Source organism: Mizuhopecten yessoensis, unplaced genomic scaffold, assembly GCF_002113885.1.
Source record: "Mizuhopecten yessoensis strain PY_sf001 unplaced genomic scaffold, ASM211388v2 scaffold2369, whole genome shotgun sequence".
NCBI classification, from domain to species: Eukaryota; Metazoa; Mollusca; class Bivalvia; order Pectinida; family Pectinidae; genus Mizuhopecten; species Mizuhopecten yessoensis.
Window position 1 is genome coordinate 897,599 of NW_018404512.1, and position 22,651 is coordinate 920,249.

A 22,651-nucleotide genomic window follows, 5' to 3' on the forward strand; every position below is an offset into this window, starting at 1 on the left:
TATTTGGCCCCGCCCCTCTGCCCCCAGGGGGACCATACCTTCCGTTTATTCAAAACTGAGAACCCTTTGGCCAATGATGCTCTAGACCAAATTTGGTCAAAATCCTTTGAGCCGTTCAGGACTAGTAGCGTTTTAAAGGAAAAAGTTGACGGACGCCGGACGACGGACGACGGACGACGGACGCCGGACGACGGACGACGGACGCTGCGGCATGGGATAAGCTCACTTGGCCCTTTGGGCCAGGTAAGCTAACAAAAACAAGTTGAAAACATTTATTAATGCTGTTGCTGTTACTGTTTCGGTTTTGTTGACGTTATAGCTGGTGTTAGTAAACCTTTCACGAATATTAAAGCGTTTTTGCGACGTTTTAAGTGTATTAAAACGTTCATGTGACTTTTTACGTGTACATGTATATGACGGCGTTATATCACAGGTCGAGGTTATCATGTGAATTCCAACAATTTAAATCCTTTTTCATATAAGTCAGAAAATTCCATCATACTCTAACACATGAATTGACATATACCTTCGGGTATCGGGAAGTGTGATAAAAGTGTGATAAAAGTCCCCAACAGCCTCTCCTACCTTTGATTAGATACGCAGGCGTTCTTCCTGTGCATTTGGTCCCACTATGGAGGATAGCTAAGATTGACGGAAACTTACATTAAATGGTAAATAAATACCTTACACAAAATGTCTTCGGTTCCTGCTAGCATCATTGCATTAAATGTATACAGAAACAAAAGTACATAGACAAATTGTCAAATGTTAGTTGTGTTTCAATATAATAAAGAATACATGTTTTAATTTTTGCTTCTAGTAAAATGCGTGAATATCGCCCGTTGTGCGTTATTTACGTTGAAAAAAACCTCTTAATTTCAGAACGCCTCTGCATGCACCAATCAAATAGATGTGTTTATGTATGTCGCATGCAGAAGCTTTCACTTTTGCTAAATGTTAAAAACAGCACCATATTGTAGGTGTTTCTGCATATCAACGAAATTGTATTGCTATGATTTGGCACCTAGTGAAAAAGTATGTTCCAGAAAAGATAGCCGTAATAAACTAAAACGATGTTTACAACAGAAATTGGTAAATAAATTCAAGTTGAAATTGTTATTTTTTATGAGGCGGGAAGTGATTAAAACAGTAGGTTATTCGCAAGCATAAGGCATGCTGCTGTAGTCTTAAATTAGGGATATTAACCAAACACTGTCAAAGTCTCGCATCTAGAGTTGTTATTGACTGTATTGTTCATCATTAACTTATTCACCGACATTTGCCTGAGGATATTTTGGAGTGTTATGAAGGTCCCTTTAACCCCCATGCCTTTTATTCGAACCGTAAGCGGTATTCATATGTCAAATATGGATGGTATTCAAGATAGATCGAAACAATATTTTCTTACCGTACGCACGCCATATGCTTTACACAATAAATGGTAAATAATTGCCTTACACAGAATGGTTTCGGTTACTTTAACATTAATAAATAAAAGTACATCGAAAATTGTCAAAAGTCTAAACAATACGATATGTAAAAGCAGAAAGCCATTGATTTCTGTTTTGGAATGTTTAGATATTTGTTTGACGAAAGTCTTTCCCACGTTTGATCATTCGTCTACAATAGTTCAATTGAAACAAAGTTGATGTTATATGTTAGAGCAAAAACGAGTTCACACAGAGGTAACCAAGATATATAGGATGTTTACCTCGCTATTCCCCAGAGCCCATCTATCTTAAAGGCCGATCAAAACAGTACGCTGATGTGAACGAGTTTTTGTTGGCGCATTGCTATCGAAGGTGATTCATCTTGAATATAACTCACTAGAAAGCTAATTTACGCATTTGTTGTCGAATCTGGAAACTAATCTAGGATGAAACGCGTCATATTAGCCTATTCTTCTGTATGGCTGGTATCAAGTGTTGATTCGATCATTCGGAGTCAGTAGACAAATATAGATAGGGGGGCCGTGTGAAGTATGAGTTCACTCGTGTCTCACTCGTGTCGTGTGCGTTCTCGTGTGATAATATGTCACTTTGCGTCATCGGCACGATCGTTAAGCCAAGTATGGATGCATATCTGACTTTAATATATATTCATGACACTATGGACTACCCGTTTGGGAAATCCTCAGCACGATTGTGGTGTGTTTTGTGAAGTATAACGTAAGCATATCATTGGACAAACAATTCATGTTAATCATCTACGTAGATTGTCTCCTGATGAGAATTTGCTTCTTTTGGATATCTCAAAAACATTTTCCATCAATGCCATTCAAAAGAATTAAAATGAGAAATGATTTGCCAAGCAACATTGTGCAGATTGATTAGGAATAAAAGGTATCAACTATACAGTAAAACGTATACAGTAATAATGACTGGATGACATACTGTGCTTGATGCCTCCGGCATGGCATGGTATTTCACAGGGGTAACGCTATGAAACCGGCATCAGAGCTGAACTATTGCAAGGAAGCACAACCACCACCAAACCGTCTCCAGCACACATGCATGCATACCTTACACACATTGTGGCACGTCATTTAATAATAATAATAATAATAAAGGCTTTATTTATTCTTGATAACATATTGAGCATGAAGCTCATCTTACACATGTTCAAGATACAATGTATGATAAAATGTACAATATTTACAGACATTAGCTGTTTACAGAACGCTGAACCATATAATACCAAACCACACAAAAAATGTATATTGTACATTGTTTTTGTATATGTATACACGTGACGTCGTTTTGATAGTTTTAAGACATTTGATATTAGTTAGAGCCACTGGATTCAAACATCCCCTTACAAATCGAACGTAACTAGGATATGTCTAGATAAAGCTTCTGGAACCACTCAGTTGGTTTTTAAAGGTGTTATTCACGATAGACATTATACTTGTACGCCACTGTTTGTCCTTATTCTTTGTCTTAGTCCTGTTCTATTGACCTCTCCTTCCTACCTCCAAGTACGGTACGTACTAATGTGTTAATCACGATAGACATTATACAGGTACCCCACTGTTTGTCCTAATAAAATGTCTAAGTTCTGGTCTATTGACCTCTCCTTCCTACCTCCAAGTACAGTATGTACTAATGTGTTAATCACGATAGACATTATACCTGTACGCTACTGTTTGTCCTAATACCTTGTCTTAGTCCTGTTCTACTGACCTCTCCTTCCTACCTTTAAGTACAGTACGTACTAATGTGTTAATCACGATAGACATTATACCTGTACGCTACTGTTTGTCCTAATACCTTGTCTTAGTCCTGTTCTACTGACCTCTCCTTCCTACCTTTAAGTACGGTACGTACTAATGTGTTAATCACGATAGACATTATACTTGTACGCCACTGTTTGTCCTAATACCTTGTCTTAGTCCTGTTCTATTGACCTCTCCTTCCTACCTTTAAGTACAGTACGTAAGGTGAATATGTCCAAATGGTTATCTGGTAATCCATTAGAACCAGTAAAATATTTCTTATGGAACGACCTCTATGGTGGATCCATTTACAGGACATGGAGTTTTATGTTGAAATAGGTCTAATAAATGCACTGGAAAAAAATGCTTTAGTTTAAGTGACATTTTTGAAGGTAAGCAAGAGTTAAATCCTTTTTAATAGATCTATCTTTGATTAAAGGGGTTTATGTGCCAGCTAAGTTGATTGAAATATCAAGATATATGATATTCTGAAACTTATTGTATATTGTATAAAATGTTTTCCGCCCTGTTCCACTTACACAAAAATCTGTATCAATAAATTTGAACCGTATCTATTGGCATGACGATTTCTTTGCTAAATGTTTTTTGAGAAATAAAACATTTTATAAAAAGTACATTAACAATTCCTTTTTGAGCAAAAAATGAAATAGAGCCAGACGACCGGTTTTCAAACATTTGATCCCTCTCACAATACAATTGCTCAAATTAGCAGACTCAGAAATAAAAAGGTTATGAACAAGACATTCTGCTGCAGTCCTTATAGCCTTTACAGAATCACTCAATAGTTATTATTTACATTCTTTTGTTGTACAATTAGAATAGAATTAGACCTAATATATCGCCTAATTGTATACAATTGATAGTACGTGCTGGTTTTGATGAACATGTATTTTTTTTATCAAATTGTGTACAGTATACATAGTATTGATTTAATTATGTCAATCTTAAAATTATTTGGCATTTTTTAAACAAAGAAGATGCTTTGGGATGTGTAATTATATTGTTTTAAATTCCAATAGAGCTTAAGCAAGTGGATCTGATGAAAGTTATACAATAAGCTTTATCAAGAACAAAGAGATATCTCTTTATATTTACATTATTGATGTTTGTTCTGAACATGAATCTACCAATTGAAAACAACTGCCATTAGACCATGAATACACTATAAATACAACGATTCGTATGATTGTTTCAAACTTTTAGACCAGATGAAGTTATACCATAACATCGTTTAGTCAGATTGGTTAGAATTAAAATACTAAAGTGTATGACTATTTCATTATTTATGATATAAGTATCTCCCACATACATGTATGACACACTGCAAACTAAGTCTGTCTCTTTGGTTCTTATTGCAGTTTTGTTATAGCCTTATTATATATATATATATATGTATAAAAAATAGAACAAAAGACAGAGATAGCGTCTCTAGGCCTTTCTCGGGTTGATTCCCCGTTCATCAGGAATTGATTCATAGGTTCCTCAGGTATTGTGAGGTCATAGTTATTTACACAAGAAAGTATGACGTCATCAAAAATGCAAAGTCATTATGAAGTCACAGAAGGCATACACATAAATCCATGACGTCAACAACAATACAAGCTAAATTGTGACGTTACATCACTTAGACAAATGCATAACTTTATGATCTTACTAACAATAAAAAATACGGGAGATACAAATTGTTTCATTTACGGCAACAATAAAATATGAACAATAATACTTAAAGCACAGCAATTGCTTAAAGTATGACACGTTGAATTCAATGTGAACTATTCAGACTGGGTTTCAACAGTTTCATTAACTCCGACTCCTTAACTTCCCTCTTTATCACATCAGATGAATGCATTTGGTAAATAGGGAACACTTTGAAGTTATTGTTAGCACAGTTATGAATATGTTTGTTCACTTGTAAAAATCTAAGGTCATCATGGATTGTTTGTTGCTTGTGAAGAGTCATTCTTTGACGTAGTTCACGCCCAGTTTGGCCAATATAAAATTCCAAACATTTAACACACACTATAGCATATATAACATTCTTCGACTTACAATTCATACTAGAACGTACAGTGAATTTAAATCCATTTTTGAAAACAAAAGTAGAACCTTCAATAATTATTTTACATGTTCCACATCTGGGCGAATTACATTTAGACACAATAAGGTCAGCTTGATTAGTTTCAAACTTGGAAAAACTCAATAGCCTTTTGATATTTTTGGGTTGTCTTTTACTATTGATAATTCTATGTTTAGCTAAAACATTTTTCATACACACGCTAGTTCTCTGCAAATCATTGATTTTGGTTTTTATATTAGGGTACATAGCAAAATTATGTGGATAGTATGTAGATACAAAAGGAATAATTCCTTGGTCATCGTTGGCTTCTACATGGGATGTAAAAGGTCCCTTCTCTATAGCTCTATTTACACCACTACGAATAATCTCGTCCTGATAGTGCTGCGACTTCAGGAAAAACATTAGTTCTTTAAGTCGGACATCCAGCATATTGGGGTCACTTACAATTGTCACAATTCTAGATGTTACTGATATGTATATATATTAGAACGTATTTTTTTTTACAAATTTCTTAAGCAGTATCTGAGCTTTCCAAGCACATTTGCTAAGTTAGGGTGACCACCAGTAACTTAATATGAAAAGACACATGATCATTTATTTATAAAATAGCTCGATTGAAAATGACCTGTCCCAACTCTTCAAAGTATTTTTCGGCATTGTGAAGGGTCGTTATTATCCACTAATAACCTATCCAATTAAGATTTTCACTTAGTTATTTAGTTTACTTAACTGTTAACTATTTTATTGACGGTTCTGTTATTTTTTTGCGGACACACTGATCTTTCAGGAAAGATAACGACACAAGCATTCATCTCAACTTTTCTATTTACTTAATTTTACGCGAAGATGAATTTATTTTTATCACAAAAATGCATACATTACTCGCCCAGTTACTGTCCCGTTATCCCAAATACATGATTTGTACATATTTGTTTTATTACTTGGCGAATACGGGTAATCCTTTCCGCTTTTTGCGACTTCCAAAGAAGCTAAATCAGCATATCCATTCCAGTATAACTGTTTCTCTCGTATAGAATTTTGCGTATTTATCGTTTCATGCTTGTGTCGTTATAAAGGAGTAGATTGCTTCAAAAATAAAAATAAAGTAATTATTGTCTGCGCTGCCGCTTTTACAACTTTACTGATTTATTCTCCATCAAGCAACCATTTGTTTTTGTTCACATCTAGTGGTACAATGACCATGTATAGTTAACCACACTATCATTATTACTTATAACATGAATACATATAACCCCTGAAAAAGAACGCGTTTTAGTTTTTAAACCAAATGTGTTTGCTTGATTGTGAGGCATTTGCTTTGTATTTTATCCTTGTGACTTTCAAATAAGTCCCGCTATTTGTCCTATATTTTTACCGAGAGCCCATTACAATTCCAACATGATATCGATACTACAAAATGTACTATGTATCGTTAATAAATCCTTTGATAAACAGTTTAGACTGATGCATAAACAAACCACAGGAGACTTCTAAAATATATGCCCAGTGATTACCTTGGCAGTAAATGATTTGAATATAAATCAAATGAAAGATATTTTATGGTTCAAGTATCAGGTTGAAGTGGAAAGATAATCATGGGAAAAAATATCATTTATGCGTACATCTCGTGCATGTTTGGTTGATTGTAATAATGTGGGCATGACATTTACTAGATACCTTTAGCATTTAGATTAGAAAATATTTAGCTTGATGTGTAGTCTTTTAAAATGTCGAAACAATGCGTAACCTGACATTTGTGAAAACTCAAATGTCAAAGGTAAAACTATCAATTGCTGAAAAACCTCTCTCCTGATCGGAACGGTACCTCTACTTATAGTTTTAGATAGTTACACCTATTACTTTCTAGAACAGCATTTTTGCAACTCTCGGACAATAGTTAGGCATTATAACACACAAAAGAGAAACATTTCCAAATTAGTCGAAATGATTTTATCTCCACTCAATAATGTAATTTTAGAACACTCTGTTGGGTTGGTATCGTGGTTGTTAATATTGCAAATCAAGCAAAGTGTAATAACATGGTGTTCTACATATTATGTTCTTATCATCTCTCAATAGTAGGAAGTTATCTATGCCATAATGAATAAATGACTGAGGAATCGGCGTGTATTAGACAGCAATGTGTACAGGATTGTACTACTTAGAAATGCTGGTTTCTTCCTTGTCTTCTATTGACGTGTCATTGAAGAAACCAAGAATAGACCCGCTGTATCCTACTACATATGTGGGGGTCCTCTGCTGAATCATGTTTTTATACCGTGTATTCTACAAAGGCGGCATGGAAGAGACCACAATTAATCCCCCGCCCAAATTGCAATATTTGGGATCTTTTTCGTTTCCTGGTTTTCCTGTCTTCTTTCTTTTCTTGTTAAAAAGTTTCCTATACAATGTATTAAAACGTTTCCTATACACCTATGTTTTGACCTTATATGACAAATGACAAATGGAACTCATTAGAAGTTCCTTAAAAGTTATTACAGAGGACAATGTCCATACTGAAAACATGGACATTTGAAAACATTTGAAAACATCGAATCTTATTTTTGATACATCTTTTGATATTAGCTAGACATTAACTAGATTTTGCAACCAGTTAAATTACCTGTAACCAGATTGTTAATTTAGAAATATTGCCCATTTGTAAGACTATATGTCTTTTTATACTGATTAGCCTATGCAATGTATAGTCCAATATATTAGCCAATATGCAAATACTGTTGTAAATTCACCGTTCCAGACCGGAATAGGTAAAGTGATATGTTGGCAACCAAAGACTACACATTACACTCACAGATATATATGTCGCATTTTCTGATCTTTCTAGGACACTGACATTTTGGATGATTCGCTGGGACAGGATTGAAAGATATTAATTTGCTTGATAAAATCAATAAAATATTGCGAGTTTAAACAATAGAATATGTCTTAGCTCTGTTAGACTGGAACGCTTCATTCGTGACGGTTGTAATGGTAGTATAAATGTTTCCTCATATATTACAACGTCTATATGTGGCATGCAAGTCTGATGTATCAAGCGTTAAAACGATAATCAGGGTAGCAATAAGAACCCATATCATCGCCTCTAGGTCATAACAGAATTAATCTGGAATTTCGGGTCCAGAACTGTCGCCTTAGCAAATTAGAAAGAGATGCCGGTTTTGTAGAAACATTTTAAGAAAAGGGAATATTGATCTGGTCCGTAACAAAATGGGACGTTTTCTCAATTTCTCCTGTCCTTACTCTGAGCACATATTATCAACTTTATCTTACCAGAAACTCTAAAGTAAGTCGAAAACGATTACTGCATTTCTGTTTGCCTCATTGGTGAGATTCTTGGTTTGGGAGCTTGAGATGCGATCTTTCAATATCACTGAGCCTAGATTCTGGTTCAATTTCGTTTGAGTAGTATGTACAGAAAGTTATCGGTTTATCGGCAAAAACATTTCTTCATTGTTTGCGTTTAGAAAAATTAAAAACTCGCTTTCAAGTAAAGCAAAGGGCATGCTGAGGAAGGTTTCAGGTATCTTTTGTGTTCTGATTACGACTTCATTGGGAAATACATTTCTTTTCCATGTGTGGTATGACGGTTTAGGTTAGGTTCTCATTACTCAAGTACTCGCTTTAAGAAGAAGAAGAAGAAGAAGAAGCTATCCCTCCCGGAACACATGATTTTATTCTGCTTGTCCTTTCCCACTGCCCCCCTAGCTTACCGACTTTGAGTTAGATTTACGGTGTGATTGACATAACAGTATTCTATTTTTAATGGCTTTGTATATGATCGACCTGAAAAAAATGTTCATCTTTTAAATTCTGACAACAGCATATTACCTCAATATTACGAAACTTACCAAAATATATATCCTATATTATATTCTCGTCATAAATGTTGTTCTCACACTACACTTGTCCATTCTAGTTATTGCAAGGGGAAATTTGACACGTGTTTTGCCTATCTACTAAAACAGTGTTATCAGGGTTAGTATGCGTGTACTGGGGAAATGTAACACCAAGACTTGATTAATGTATCTCTACCTAGTCACACCGCACTATCATAAGTGTGGCTTTACCTGGTCACACGATGCCATCATAAGTGTGGCTTTACCTGGTCACACGACGCCATCATAAGTGTGGCTTTACCTGGTCAGACCACGCCATCATAAGCGTGTCTTTACCTGGTCACACCACGCAATCACTAGTGTGGCTTTATCTGGTCACACCACGCCATCATAAGTGTGTCTTTACCTAGTCACACGACGCCATCATAAGTGTGTCTTTACCTGGTCACACCACGTAATCACTAGTGTGGCTTTACCTGGTCACACCATGCCACAATAAGTATGTCTTTACCTGGTCACACCACGCCATCATAAGTGTGTCTTTACCTAGTCACACCACACTATCACTAGTGTAGCTTTACCTGGTCACATCATGCAACAATAAATATGTCGTTACCTGGTCACACCACGCCGTCATTTGTGTGTCTTTACCTGGTCACACCCCACTATCACACGTATGTCTTTACCTGGTCAGACCACGCCATCATTAGTGGGTCTTTACCTGGTTACATCAAGCCATCATAAGTGTGTCTTTACCTGGCCACACCATGCAACAATAAGTATGTCTTTACCTGGTCACACCACGCCATCATAAGTGTGTCTTTACCTGATCACACCTTGCCACAATTAATATGTCTTTACCTGGTCACACGACGTCATCATTAGCTTGGTTTTACCTGTTCACACCATGCCGTCATTTGTGTGTTTTTACCTAGACACACTCCACAATCGCAAGTACAGTATGTCTTTACCTGATCACTCCATGCAACAATAAGTATGTCTTTACCTGATCACACCATGCAACAATACGTGTGTGTTTACCTGGTCACACCAAGCCATCATATGTGTGTCTTTACCTGGTCACACCATGCCACAAATAAGCGTGTCTTTACCTGGTCACACCACGCTATCACTAGTGTGTCTTTACCTGGTCACACCATGCCACAAATAAGCGTGTCTTTACCTGGTCACACCACGCTATCACTAGTGTGTCTTTACCTGGTCACACCATACTAGTGTGGCTTTACCTGGTCACACCATGCCACAATAAGGATGTCTTTACCAGGTCAGACCACGCCATCATATAGGTGTGTCTTTACCTGGTCACACCACGCCATTATAAGTGTGTCTTTACCTGATCACACCTTGCCACAATTAATAAGTCTTTACCTGGTCACACGACGTCATCATTAGCTTGGTTTTACCTGTTCACACCATGACGTCATTTGTGTGTTTTTACCTAGACACCCTCCACAATCACAAGTATGTCTTTACCTGATCACACCATGCAACAATAATAGGTGTGTCTTTACCTGGTCACACCACGCCATTATAAGTGTGTCTTTACCTGATCACACCATGCCACAATTAATATGTCTTTACCTGGTCACACTACGTCATCATTAGCTTGGTTTTACCTGTTTACACCATGCCGTCATTTGTGTGTTTTTACCTAGACTCACTCCACAATCACAAGTATGTCTTTACCTGATCACACCATGCAACAATAATAGGTGTGTCTTTACCTGGTCACACCACGCCATTATAAGTGTGTCTTTACCTGATCACACCTTGCCACAATTAATACGTCTTTACCTGGTCACACGACGTCATCATTAGCTTGGTTTTCCCTGTTCACACCATGCCGTCATTTGTGTGTTTTTCCCTAGACACACTCCACAATCACAAGTATGTCTTTACCTGATCACACCATGCAACAATAAGTGTGTCTTTCCCTGGTCACACCAAGCCATCATAAGTATGTCTTTACCTGCTCACATCACGCCATCATAAGTATGTCTTTACCTGGTCACACCAGGCTATCACTAGTGTGTCTTTACCTGGTCACACCATGCCACAATAAGTATGTCTTTACCAGGTCAGACCACGCCATCATAAGTGTGTCTTTACCTGGTCACACCAGGCTATCACTAGTGTGTCTTTACCTGGTCACACCATGCCACAATAAGTATATCTTTACCTGGTCACACGACGCCATCGTTAGCTTGGTTTACCTGGTCACACAACGCCGTCATTTGTGTGTTTTTACCTGGTCACACCCCACCATCACAAGTGTGTCTTTACCTGGTCACACCACGCCATCATTAGTGTGTCTTTACCTGGTTACATCAAGCCATCATACGTGCATTTTTACTTGGTCACACCACGTCATCATAAGAGTGTTTTTACCTGGTTTTACCAAGCCATCATAAGTGCGTCTTAACCTAGTCACACCACGCCATCACAGGTGTCTTTACCTGGCCACAACACGCCATCATTAGCCTGTCTTTACCTGGTCACACCACGCCGTCATTTGTGTATCTTTACCTGGTCACACCACGCCGTCATTTGTGTGTGTTTACCTGGTCACACCCCACCATCACACGTATGTCTTTACCTGGTCAGACCACGCCATCATTAGTGTGTCTTACCTGGTTACATCAAGCCATCATACGTGCGTTTTTACCTGGTCGCACCACGCCATCATAGGTGTCTTTACCTGGCCACAACACGCCATCCTTAGCTTGTCTTTACCTGGTCACACCACGCCGTCATTTGTGTGTCTTTACCTGGTTACACCACGCCATTATTAGTGTGTCTTTACCTGATCACACCACGTCATCATAAGTGTGTCTTTACCTGGTTACACCAAGCCATCATAAGTGTGTCTTAACCTGGTCACACCACTTCATCATAGGTGTCTTTACATGAACCTGGCCACAACACGCCATCATTAGATTTCTTTACTTGGTCACACCACGCCGTCATTAGTGTGTCTGTACCTAGTAACACAAGGCCATTACAGGTGTGTCTTACCTGGTCATACCACGCCATCATTAGTGTGTCTTTATCTGGTCACACCACGCCATCATTAGTGTGTCTTTTCCTAGTCACACAAAACCATCATTATTTATTCTTTAGCTAGTCACACAAAGCCATCATTATTAATTCTTTAGCTAGTCACAACACTATTTATTTCCTGGTAACACCATGCTGACATAAGTGCGTCTTTTACTTGCAATATCTCGTCTTCAGAAGTGCGTCAGTACCTTTTACACTGCCTACGTGTTGTGTCTGTACCCGTTAAAACCAGTCCTTCCTCAGTGTCTGTACGTGGTCATGAGACTTGCTGTGACATTTGCATGATCGGGCAACGATGCTGACGCACAACTTATCAGTAAGCAGTTTTTTCACAATGTTTGATGTAGAAATCAAACCAGTGACACGGATCCTATGTCTAGTGTGTTTGGCGTGTTATTAGGACAGTCGTAGGCACGGATATTTACATTCCATATGTAAAAGGCACGACTGGAGAATACGTACTGGAGAAAAAACAAACGCTTTTGGAAACAACATTATATGAAAGTAAATGAAATGAAGTAAACCATTTTCTCTTGTTAAATGTCAACGTTCATTTAGTATGTCAAATCCTGGTGTAGGCATTTTATTTTGGACTTAAGTCTCCTTATGTTAGCTTTTTGATGTTAATATTTATGTGTCCTTTTTATGTAATATATATACGGCAAAGTTTAAAGAAGACGGGATATCACGTCATCGAAGCCCATTAGCATATCTTCATTTAATTATTTTTCATGCCCCGCTATATAAAAAGCTATGACCATTGTTTTCGATTAATGATGCCAGGGTATGTCCAAAGCTTAACTCCCGTTATATCTTTTGTTTCTTCTTCCACCAAAGAAGTACAGGTACGGTATGTTTCCCTGTTTCAACACATTTCAGAAATAATTAAGCGGTTCTGATTAATATACTATAAATGCATGCTTTCAAGCACCATTTAATGATCTATGTTTTGATGTAGTTTCTTACAAGAATGCATTGGAAGGGTTCTCAGTTGTACTATTATTTCATGATATCATAAAGACATAATATGGTGATTATGGTATGTTTCATAATGTTTCTGCACTAAATTGATGTAGTCTGCTGGCCATCTCAAACGGCGTCTGGCATATGTTTCCATTGACGCAGATGGCGTTAAAACGGTGGAAATGGCCCTAGGGATCAACTGATTTAATCAAAAAAACAAAACACGGCGCCAAAATCTGACTAGTCAATGTTATTTCTTGTCAGGACAAATGAGCTTTGGTGATCGAGACCATGTATAATTTGAACTATCAATATGAGATGACATTGCCGTCAAAGAAGCAGACCAATCGTAACGGGAAATTTATGTTCGGTAGCACAAAACGACAAATTGAATTCAACATGATCTGAAGTTGACCATACCGTATGGGACAATCATTCATATGGTGGTGTGAAAGATAATGATTGTAAACTTGTTTACCAGCGTTTCATACGTTTATTGAAAGAAACTGATACGAATAACAATAGAGATATCGGTCATGTTTCTAGTAATGGACAATGATTTTGTTTATCAGCTGTCGAAGTAGGCCTTAATGAGACACACCGGGATAATAGGATGTACGTATAACAATAAACGACGCCATTATCAGATCATAATACCAAAGGGTGTGTATTCCGTCTGTTTGTTTGTTACATATCAGTGAAAAACTGCTTAAAAAGCTTTATGAATATCACTTTACAATCTTGTTTCCGACGGTTATCAAATCGGTTTTGTTTATTTGTCATTCATTACAAAAATGAAATGTAAAGCAATTGATGAGAGTGTTGAAATATCATCATGGTTTAGGAAAAACTTGTTGCCACTATTATCAGAACTAGTATGTTAATATTCCTGTCAGTTCTTATACTTTTTCCGCTTAAATAACTTAGAATGTGTCCTGTTAGGAGTTTATGATGTGCTTGCTAAAGTAAGGGGGCGGGAGAAATGTTAAACGCAAGGTAAATAATGCATGCATCATACAGTTGTGTGACCGCACAACGCACCAAAAATACCTTGCGCACACCGTGCATACATCGTTCACACACCGTCCGCATATCGTCCACACATGGTGCGCACATCTGGGCGATTTGACAATCGTTCGCCCCGTTGTGCGCTTCTCTCCGCACAACTGTGCTATTTGGTACAATTTGTTGATCAATATTACGGAATGAAAAAAATCCGGAAGGCTCGTACTAGTATACAATAATTTACACTGTATTTATTATTGTAATTTCTCATCACAATAATTTACATTATTTACAATTTTACAATGCATGTAACACAGTATTACAGTGACCGTTAGACTGTCAAGAATAGATTTGGCTCCTAGCTAGGTAACAGAAGAGTTAAATAACAATTTGATGAGTGACCGGAGTTTTACCTGGCCTGTGCCTCACGGGTAGAGCTGATATGTGATACCGTATACCGTTATGAAAACACAACTGGACGTTTGGTATTTGTTATTTGCATTCGTTTTAATCTAAAGGTTCCCTTCACCTGGTTTTCACACCTTGGCGCGTTACGTAAGTGCCCCGGGCGGGGGAAAACTACGGTCCAGGTACAAAGTGGCTATGTTTACCTGTGTTGCCGAGGCTGTTTAGTAAGGTTGTTTAAAAAACACCGAAAACGCCATTTCTAAGGTATAGACAGAAAGATAAGCGTGTAGATGAAGCTAGAATAGGGAAGGAAACATACTAAACAAATCAAAGTTTATATGTCTAAACAGCAAACCATATATATTGTTAAGCCATTCCTCAATGTATACCAACCACGATTGTTATCGCACAACGTTCGTCGATCGTCCGCACAAATGTGCGAAAGCAATGCTCGTCCAATTTGTTATCGTTCACACTTCGTGCACACATCGTTCACACACCGTGCACACATCGAGCGCACACCGCACATCGTGTAACGTTGTGCGATCCCACAACTGTATATTACTTTATTTTGGCCCTTAAAATAGGATTGTAATTTGCCTATATTTGGACGTTTTTGGTATGAGCATATTTCTTGCTGTGGAATATCAATAACATTTAAATAATTCCCTTTATTCACGGAGTGTTGTACTCAAGATTTGGGAATGCTTCATTCATATTTGACAATCAAAGGAAAATGAAACAAGGACTGTGTGAATGCTGACTTCCTTCTGTAATAGTAACTATAACGCTGAGTTATTCTAAAACAAACATCTGGTAATTCTTATGTCAAATATATAATAAAATTTATTTCATGCACAAGACATAATTTATTAATGGTAATGGTTTGACAACCATATGATATACAGAATTCTTGCATACTAGACCGAGATATCCGCATTTCCGGCGGTGCTGGACCCACGGGCCTAGATCGCCTACACTCGCAGACTCGCGGGGGAATTATAGTGACCTTTCGGGGTGGCGCTATTGTTCGTGACGTCATATGATGACGTTTTGGGGTAAGTCAGGATCATTGACGTCACGAGCAATTGCCATCCGGGCTCCATATGCAAATGAGAAATGTGCGGACAGTTTACAACTTTACTAAAAAAGCAGCTGTTTTTACGGGTTTTAGGTAATAAGCAAGTAATAGAACCCATCCCTGATGTGAGGTAGGAATAAGGTTTTTCAAACCCCCGGGATAAAATATTGAGCAAATTACCCTCGGCAAAGCCTCGGGTCTCCTGCTCAATATGTTATCCCTTGGGTTTGAATAACCTTATCCATACCTCACCTCAGGGATGGATTCTAGTATTTGTGTTTGAATAACCTTATCCATAACTCATCTCAGGGATGGATTCTAGTATTCGTGCATACTATACTGATATATCCGCATTTCCGGCGGTACTGGAAAATACTATCCGACCAACGGGTCTAGATAGCTTCCACGCACAGATTGGCGAGGGAATTATATGGTGACCTTTCGGGGTAACGCTATTGTTTGTGACGTCATTTTATGACGTTTTGGTGTCAGTCAGGGTCATTGATGTCACTAACAATTGTCATCCGGGCTTCATATATGTTATCTCATTGGTTTGAATAACCTTATCCATACCTCACATCAGGGATGGATTCTATTAGTAATTAACCGATAGCCGACACATTGACACAAGAGGCGTTTTAATGAAATTAGAATGTAATATGTTTGGCAGTTTTTTATACATTGTACATGGTGGATGGAGGTTGAGGTTTTAGTGGGGTGGTTTTGTTCTTTGTCTTTGAACATTTAAAAAAGGATAAAACACGCAGCAAATTATGTACGTATTCTGTGTTAATATTTTCTTAAGTGAGTAATATTTCGATGAGTAACTTGACACTGTCAATCTTGTTTTTCATCACATCAAACGCGATAACGGCCATTCGTGCATTTGTAATGTTTGAAAGGAAAGCAAACATTTTCTATGTGAGATAAAGATACATTCCCCAGGTAAAATTATGAGACCGTAACACTAAATGTTTCCCAATTGTCACATATTTTCACCAAACAAAAAAATAATGTATGACAGATTAAAGTACATGGTCCCATTATAAGCGAAGATGTTATCAATATATGTTTCACAATCATTGCTTAATAAGATAATTAGCAGATACCAATACAATTTGTATGAACGGCCCGATTAATGCATCTTCTCATGTATGACATAATACATTGTATTTGTTGGCATATCACTTTGAAAATAATTTAAGGTAGTTATGATCAATTTACAAATGATATTTCCAAAACAAGTTATAGTGCATTCCCTAATAATAGATACATGTATTGGAAGGTTCGCTAAGTAAAGAAAATGATCAACTGCCCAATTTTTCATCATGAGTGCAATATCCTAAATGTCTGTGCACAAGTCAGTATAGGCAGCCCACGTGACGGCTTCACATTGACATTGCAAACTGTGAACGCAAAGTCGTGATAGGATAAACCATAATTATTTGTCTGTCTACAATGTTTTTTTGTAGAAGTAGGGATAGGACATATTCTATCCTCAACTGATAACAAATCAATGGAGCATTGTATGCATGTTTTTATTACACTGATATATAATGGAAATATATAAAAATGGTCGACTGATTTATGATTAAATGATTTTTATTGACGGACGTTTGGGATTGAACTCATATGGTCAATATGACCCACTGTGGACATACAATATAAATGTGATTTTATCTAGTTGTATGAGGCACGACCGATGTGGACATAAATGTCTGGTATTTACTTTGGTAGGATGACATTTCCATCACAAATAATCACTTTGCATTTCAACTTAGATTAGATAACACCCCAGGGCTTAAACATTTAAACAAATGAAGCAGACATTGCTGACGCTCTCAATGAAATATTACAGAATAAACAAGTACTTAAAGTACGTGTTTATACTGCTTGTTGTTTTTATGGAAACGTATACACATATCTAAACTTATCATACACACATTAACTTGTGTGCTCTATATAGTCTTACGAATTTAATGCTTAATATATTTTCAATGTTTTTTGCAGAAAAACTAAAACTAAAATACTGTCTTGCATAAAATTAATCACTGTAACTGATCCAAATTGAAACGCATCGTAATAATGACTTGATTACCTTATTTAAGATTCAGCGTCTGCCGAGATGTGTGGTGCCTTCTTGAATCTGACAAGAGACATCGTTTGAATTGGGTAATACATGGTAAACAAACGATTACAGCTTCTGAGTACATGAATCGTCTCTAAGTTGTTGTTGAACATCGATTAGGATGTCATGACCGAGATATATTATCTAGAAATAAAGTTAACACCAATATCTTGTCTTATATTACTGATTTTGTTAAGAATTTATCACTGAAAGTGATTGACAATACTTTCATGTACTTAAGATAGATAGTTGGATTGCATCTGTTGGATTTGTATGATTTTTTACAATGTCAAAAATTGTGGAGCTAAAACAATGCTGCTGCGTTTTACATGAAAACAACTCATGTAGCTTTGAATAAAACAGCAAGGACATGTTACGGTATTGCCGGATGCTGACCTTTTTCATCGCACGACATTTATTTCCAAATTATCACAAAATGAGTTTCCCCTCACATTACTTCGACATATGTCTTTCACCGAAATTGTACCATGAAGGAAAGTGTTGTTTCAAGTTTGATGGCATCATTAAGTGAATGGTTATAGGTCTGGCAACTCAAGAGGAGAAATGATGATCATCAATATGGGTTAGACCGTCCACGTGATTAGGTCATCCATGATAATGATTTCCTGTGGTACTACAGCTTGATGGTCGAAGTTGGTGGACCAATTGTCGTGCTACAGTGTTTTGTAGGCTATTCTGTTTAGAAGATTAACATATCACACTCACCCGAAATTGCTACAGTTTGTATCACCAGCACTATACAAAATAGGCATTTGTTCCAATAGTGAATAGACGTCATATTGGTCGAAAGTCAGATTTGTCAAATAAATCAGAAGGGTGTCGAAGTGTAAACAAAACCGTTAATCGTACTCAAAACTGATTACATTTTTGCAAGCCAGGAGCAGTCCAAATGTGATCACGGAAACCTTTGACAAAGAACAGGGATAGTAAGATTAGGTCCAGAAACGTTTGATGCGTCATCGACGACATCCGGAATATAAATCTAGGCCAAATTCAAGTAATGTCATATTCTTATAGAGAGAACTGAGTAGTTACAAATGACAAAAAAATGCACACAAATGATCATAATAAAAAACGAATATTTAGCAGTTATAACACTTATTGTACATGGATGTTGTTGGCCACTAGAAACCGGTCGTTAATCAGAAAAAATACCCCAAAACAATCAACACTGCTTTTGTTTTGTTTGGAAAGCATGCACATTTCTTCATTATTGCTTACATTAAATTAATTTCTAAAACATATCAAGAGCATTTATAACAGTTATTGAATATGCATCAAACTAGGTCAATATCGTTCTAAAAGATACTTGTTCAAGCTTCTATCCTGCTTTCAAAAGCTTGTTCTTTTCGTTGACATTTTATTCGTATGTTATACTATAGTAAAACAAAATGTAAAGATTGATATAATGGATGAAAAACAAATCCATACAATAGGATAATGTTCGTTGTGTATGGAAACAACCGGCTATATGCCAATGCATGATCGTAAGAGGCGACTAACGTGCTCCCTGCAGAATAAGGGGTAGTTTATTCCTTGTCTTCTGATTAATGGAATCTTGAAATGAACAAGAATAGACCTGCTGTGTCCCACTTAATGGCTATAGTATAAGTCGATTATTGGATGATTATTATCAAGAGGGTATTGAAGAGATCAAAATTGGTAGGATGCTCTTATTGCAACACTTCGGATCGATCTTGTTCATTTTCTATCATTCCTGTCTTCTTTCTTTTCCTTTCGTTCCGGCTGTTGCAAGGACTATAAACCCCAAACAAACCGACAACGTTATAAACAATATCGTTATGCATATGCATCATTTCGAATAAAACATTACTTAAATAGTATAGAATAGAATTCCCCCGTTTAATATGGAAAACTGCATGTACTTTTTTACAATCGCCAGCGCATGTACTTTTAAAAGATCTTAAAGTAGACTACCCTCGTGTGACGCCACTGTCCGACACAATGCTGTCATTACCGATTTTAATCTAGTCTTGTGTACTATCTGTATTTTTGCTGTATTCGTCATTATTTCTGTACAGAAAATGTGCTAACAGTCAAGCTTAAATTTGATATTTAGTAACCCAATTAATACAACTTTAGGATGAATATACAACTATCTGATGCATTTTACTTTTATCAAATGCCTTCCCTTGGTAAAGTTATAATATCTGCTCCAAAATGTAGGTGTTTGACTATTGCACTTATATCGCATGATGTTTTCAATGACTGAAGAAATAAAAAACTGTTTAAAGCATAAAAATGCATTGCTCACAAAAGCGAAAACTGTTCATGGTTTATTTCTTCAAGACATATTGCTTGATTTAACATAGCTTAAACATTAATGGTTTATGTCCTGTTTGTCAGAAAAATGTTTTAAGAAAAAATAAATAAAGATGGGATTAATATCATTTTCGGAATAAAAAGCACATCAGGTTCGGTTGGAGGTAAATTTTATCTTTAATGTAAAGGCCTGATGGTCTACATATTCTAAATTCATAAGCATGAAAGGCAATGCATTGTCATGTGTATTATTTACTTTCCATGTCTTTAAATAATTAAAAGAATATAATTAAATATCTCACATATAAATTACCGGGAGACTTCGTCTTTATAATGAAACACCAATATCAGCCTGGATCCGAAATGATATTGTTTGTGAAAGACACATATTTTGACTTATGACATAGCCATAATACACATAACCTTTTCTGTGTATTTCTTTCAGTATAGTGGCAAAGAGAGAAACTGGATCTTGCACTGGATGTATTTAATTTCCACGTTTTAGCGTCATAACCTTCGCCGTCAGTCGTAAAAACACATCTTGTGAGGCACGCCTGTAATTCATATTTAGAACCCTAATCTTTATTTAATATGTAAATATTTTCCATCAAAAATAAAGAGATACATCTGTGTCTGTCTGACTCTGTTCTTCTTTTCAGGCTTTAATCAAGCTGAACTGCGTCTTCTGCTACATTTGTAGGCCTACAGATGTATCAATATACTCGAATGTTGGGAATGAGCTTCTACAGTCAGCATATCGTCATCTGTATCAATACAATTTGTCAGTTATGACACATTTCGTTAGCATCGCGCATTATACAAAATGCCTACCTAAATATGTTTCCATCCAAATTCAAAAGTTTTGCTTTGGCATATAGTTGTGGTGCATAGGCAACTTAAGTTGGAAAAAAATCCGGAAGATGAACATCAGTATAAATCTTCTACCAGACTGTAACACCTTCCGCACAAAGACCATACTGTAAGAAACGCGTGATATAATCTTATTGTTTGGGAGAGTGACTGACAACATCCATTATAAATGTAAGCACTTCAACTGGTCGCCAAAGTGATGATAGACGCTTCTATAATCTGAAATCGCTTTCTTATTTTATTACGATTGTCATACATTACTGACTCGATATTTTGTTTAAGAAATCAAAAATTAAAACAAAGTTTAATAAATATTCTCATACTTGCGTAAAGGTCATGGTAAACAGATGCACATTTGTCCAAAAACAGTACTTCCCCAGCTACTGTAGAGATACTTTTCAAAGTTATTGCACAATATATTCTCGCCGATAGCCATACAATTATCCACGCGTATGACATATTTACATTATACAGGCAACCAAAGTAAAAAAACTTACAGACAAAATCAGAAAGTCATCTCAACAGGAAGCAAGGAGGCGGCAATAGTTAAAACACGTTATTGATATCGTTTATGGGCATGCTGTTGTTAAATATACATGTTTAAATGGAACGTTCCAGTTATGATGTGTTAATTATAACAATACAAGACTTTGTATGTATTAAGTGGTCTGTGGTTACAGCTATGCTATTATAAAGGTTGTGGATGCCCACCGGTCATAATCCATGTGTATTGTATGCTCAGACAAACAAATCGAACAGACTTGAATGCCACAGGGGTACAATCCTACTACACCTTGTGCCTACTCGCATTTTCTACGGGTCTTAATACTATAATAAGTACCAAGGGATAGCATGCAACGGTCCAGGCGTTGAAAACAATAGCAGTATAATTGTATACATGTATATGTATATATGCAGAAGTGATTAAAAGAGGAAATGAAACATGCGGGTTACGTACATGTAGGTACGTTGTGTCGTGGTACTGAAATAGACGGGAAAGTGTTATCGAGTTACAAGTGTAATTCAGAGTACAAAGTATATACCATCTTCCTCGATACACAAAAGCACTATTCACGCCTCTACACTAAGATATATGCATCAGTTAGGAAATAACATGTTATGCTTAAAGTAAACTACTTAGATATTGCTTTAACGGTAAGAGTTAATTGAAAACAGTATGAACACACACACACAAATCAAACAAGAAAAATGAACCCTTTGTCTTAGGTCACTACAAAAACCATGCAGACACCAACCCATACGACTGGACACCATGTTCCCAATTTCATTCTGGTATGAACACAAATCGGTTACAAACATACGTTGTACATATCTTGTTACTAGACTAACTTTAAATCTGATACATTGTTACCTTAAATATACATATCTGTATAGACTAAGGTTTCTTTTTTTCTTTTTCTTGTTTGATTTAATTGCAATTAGGACGTCAGCATATTATCTTTGAAGATATGTATTCAACAAAATAGTTAAAGCATGTAAGTGCAGATACAAACAGCATCTATTAAAGAGATAAAACATAACGCTATTCCAAATAGCAATATACAAAACGTGTATTGGTGGTCGTCCATTTACAAATTTCCATTTAGTTGAAAAATATTTGATATATACTTAACAAAAAAAA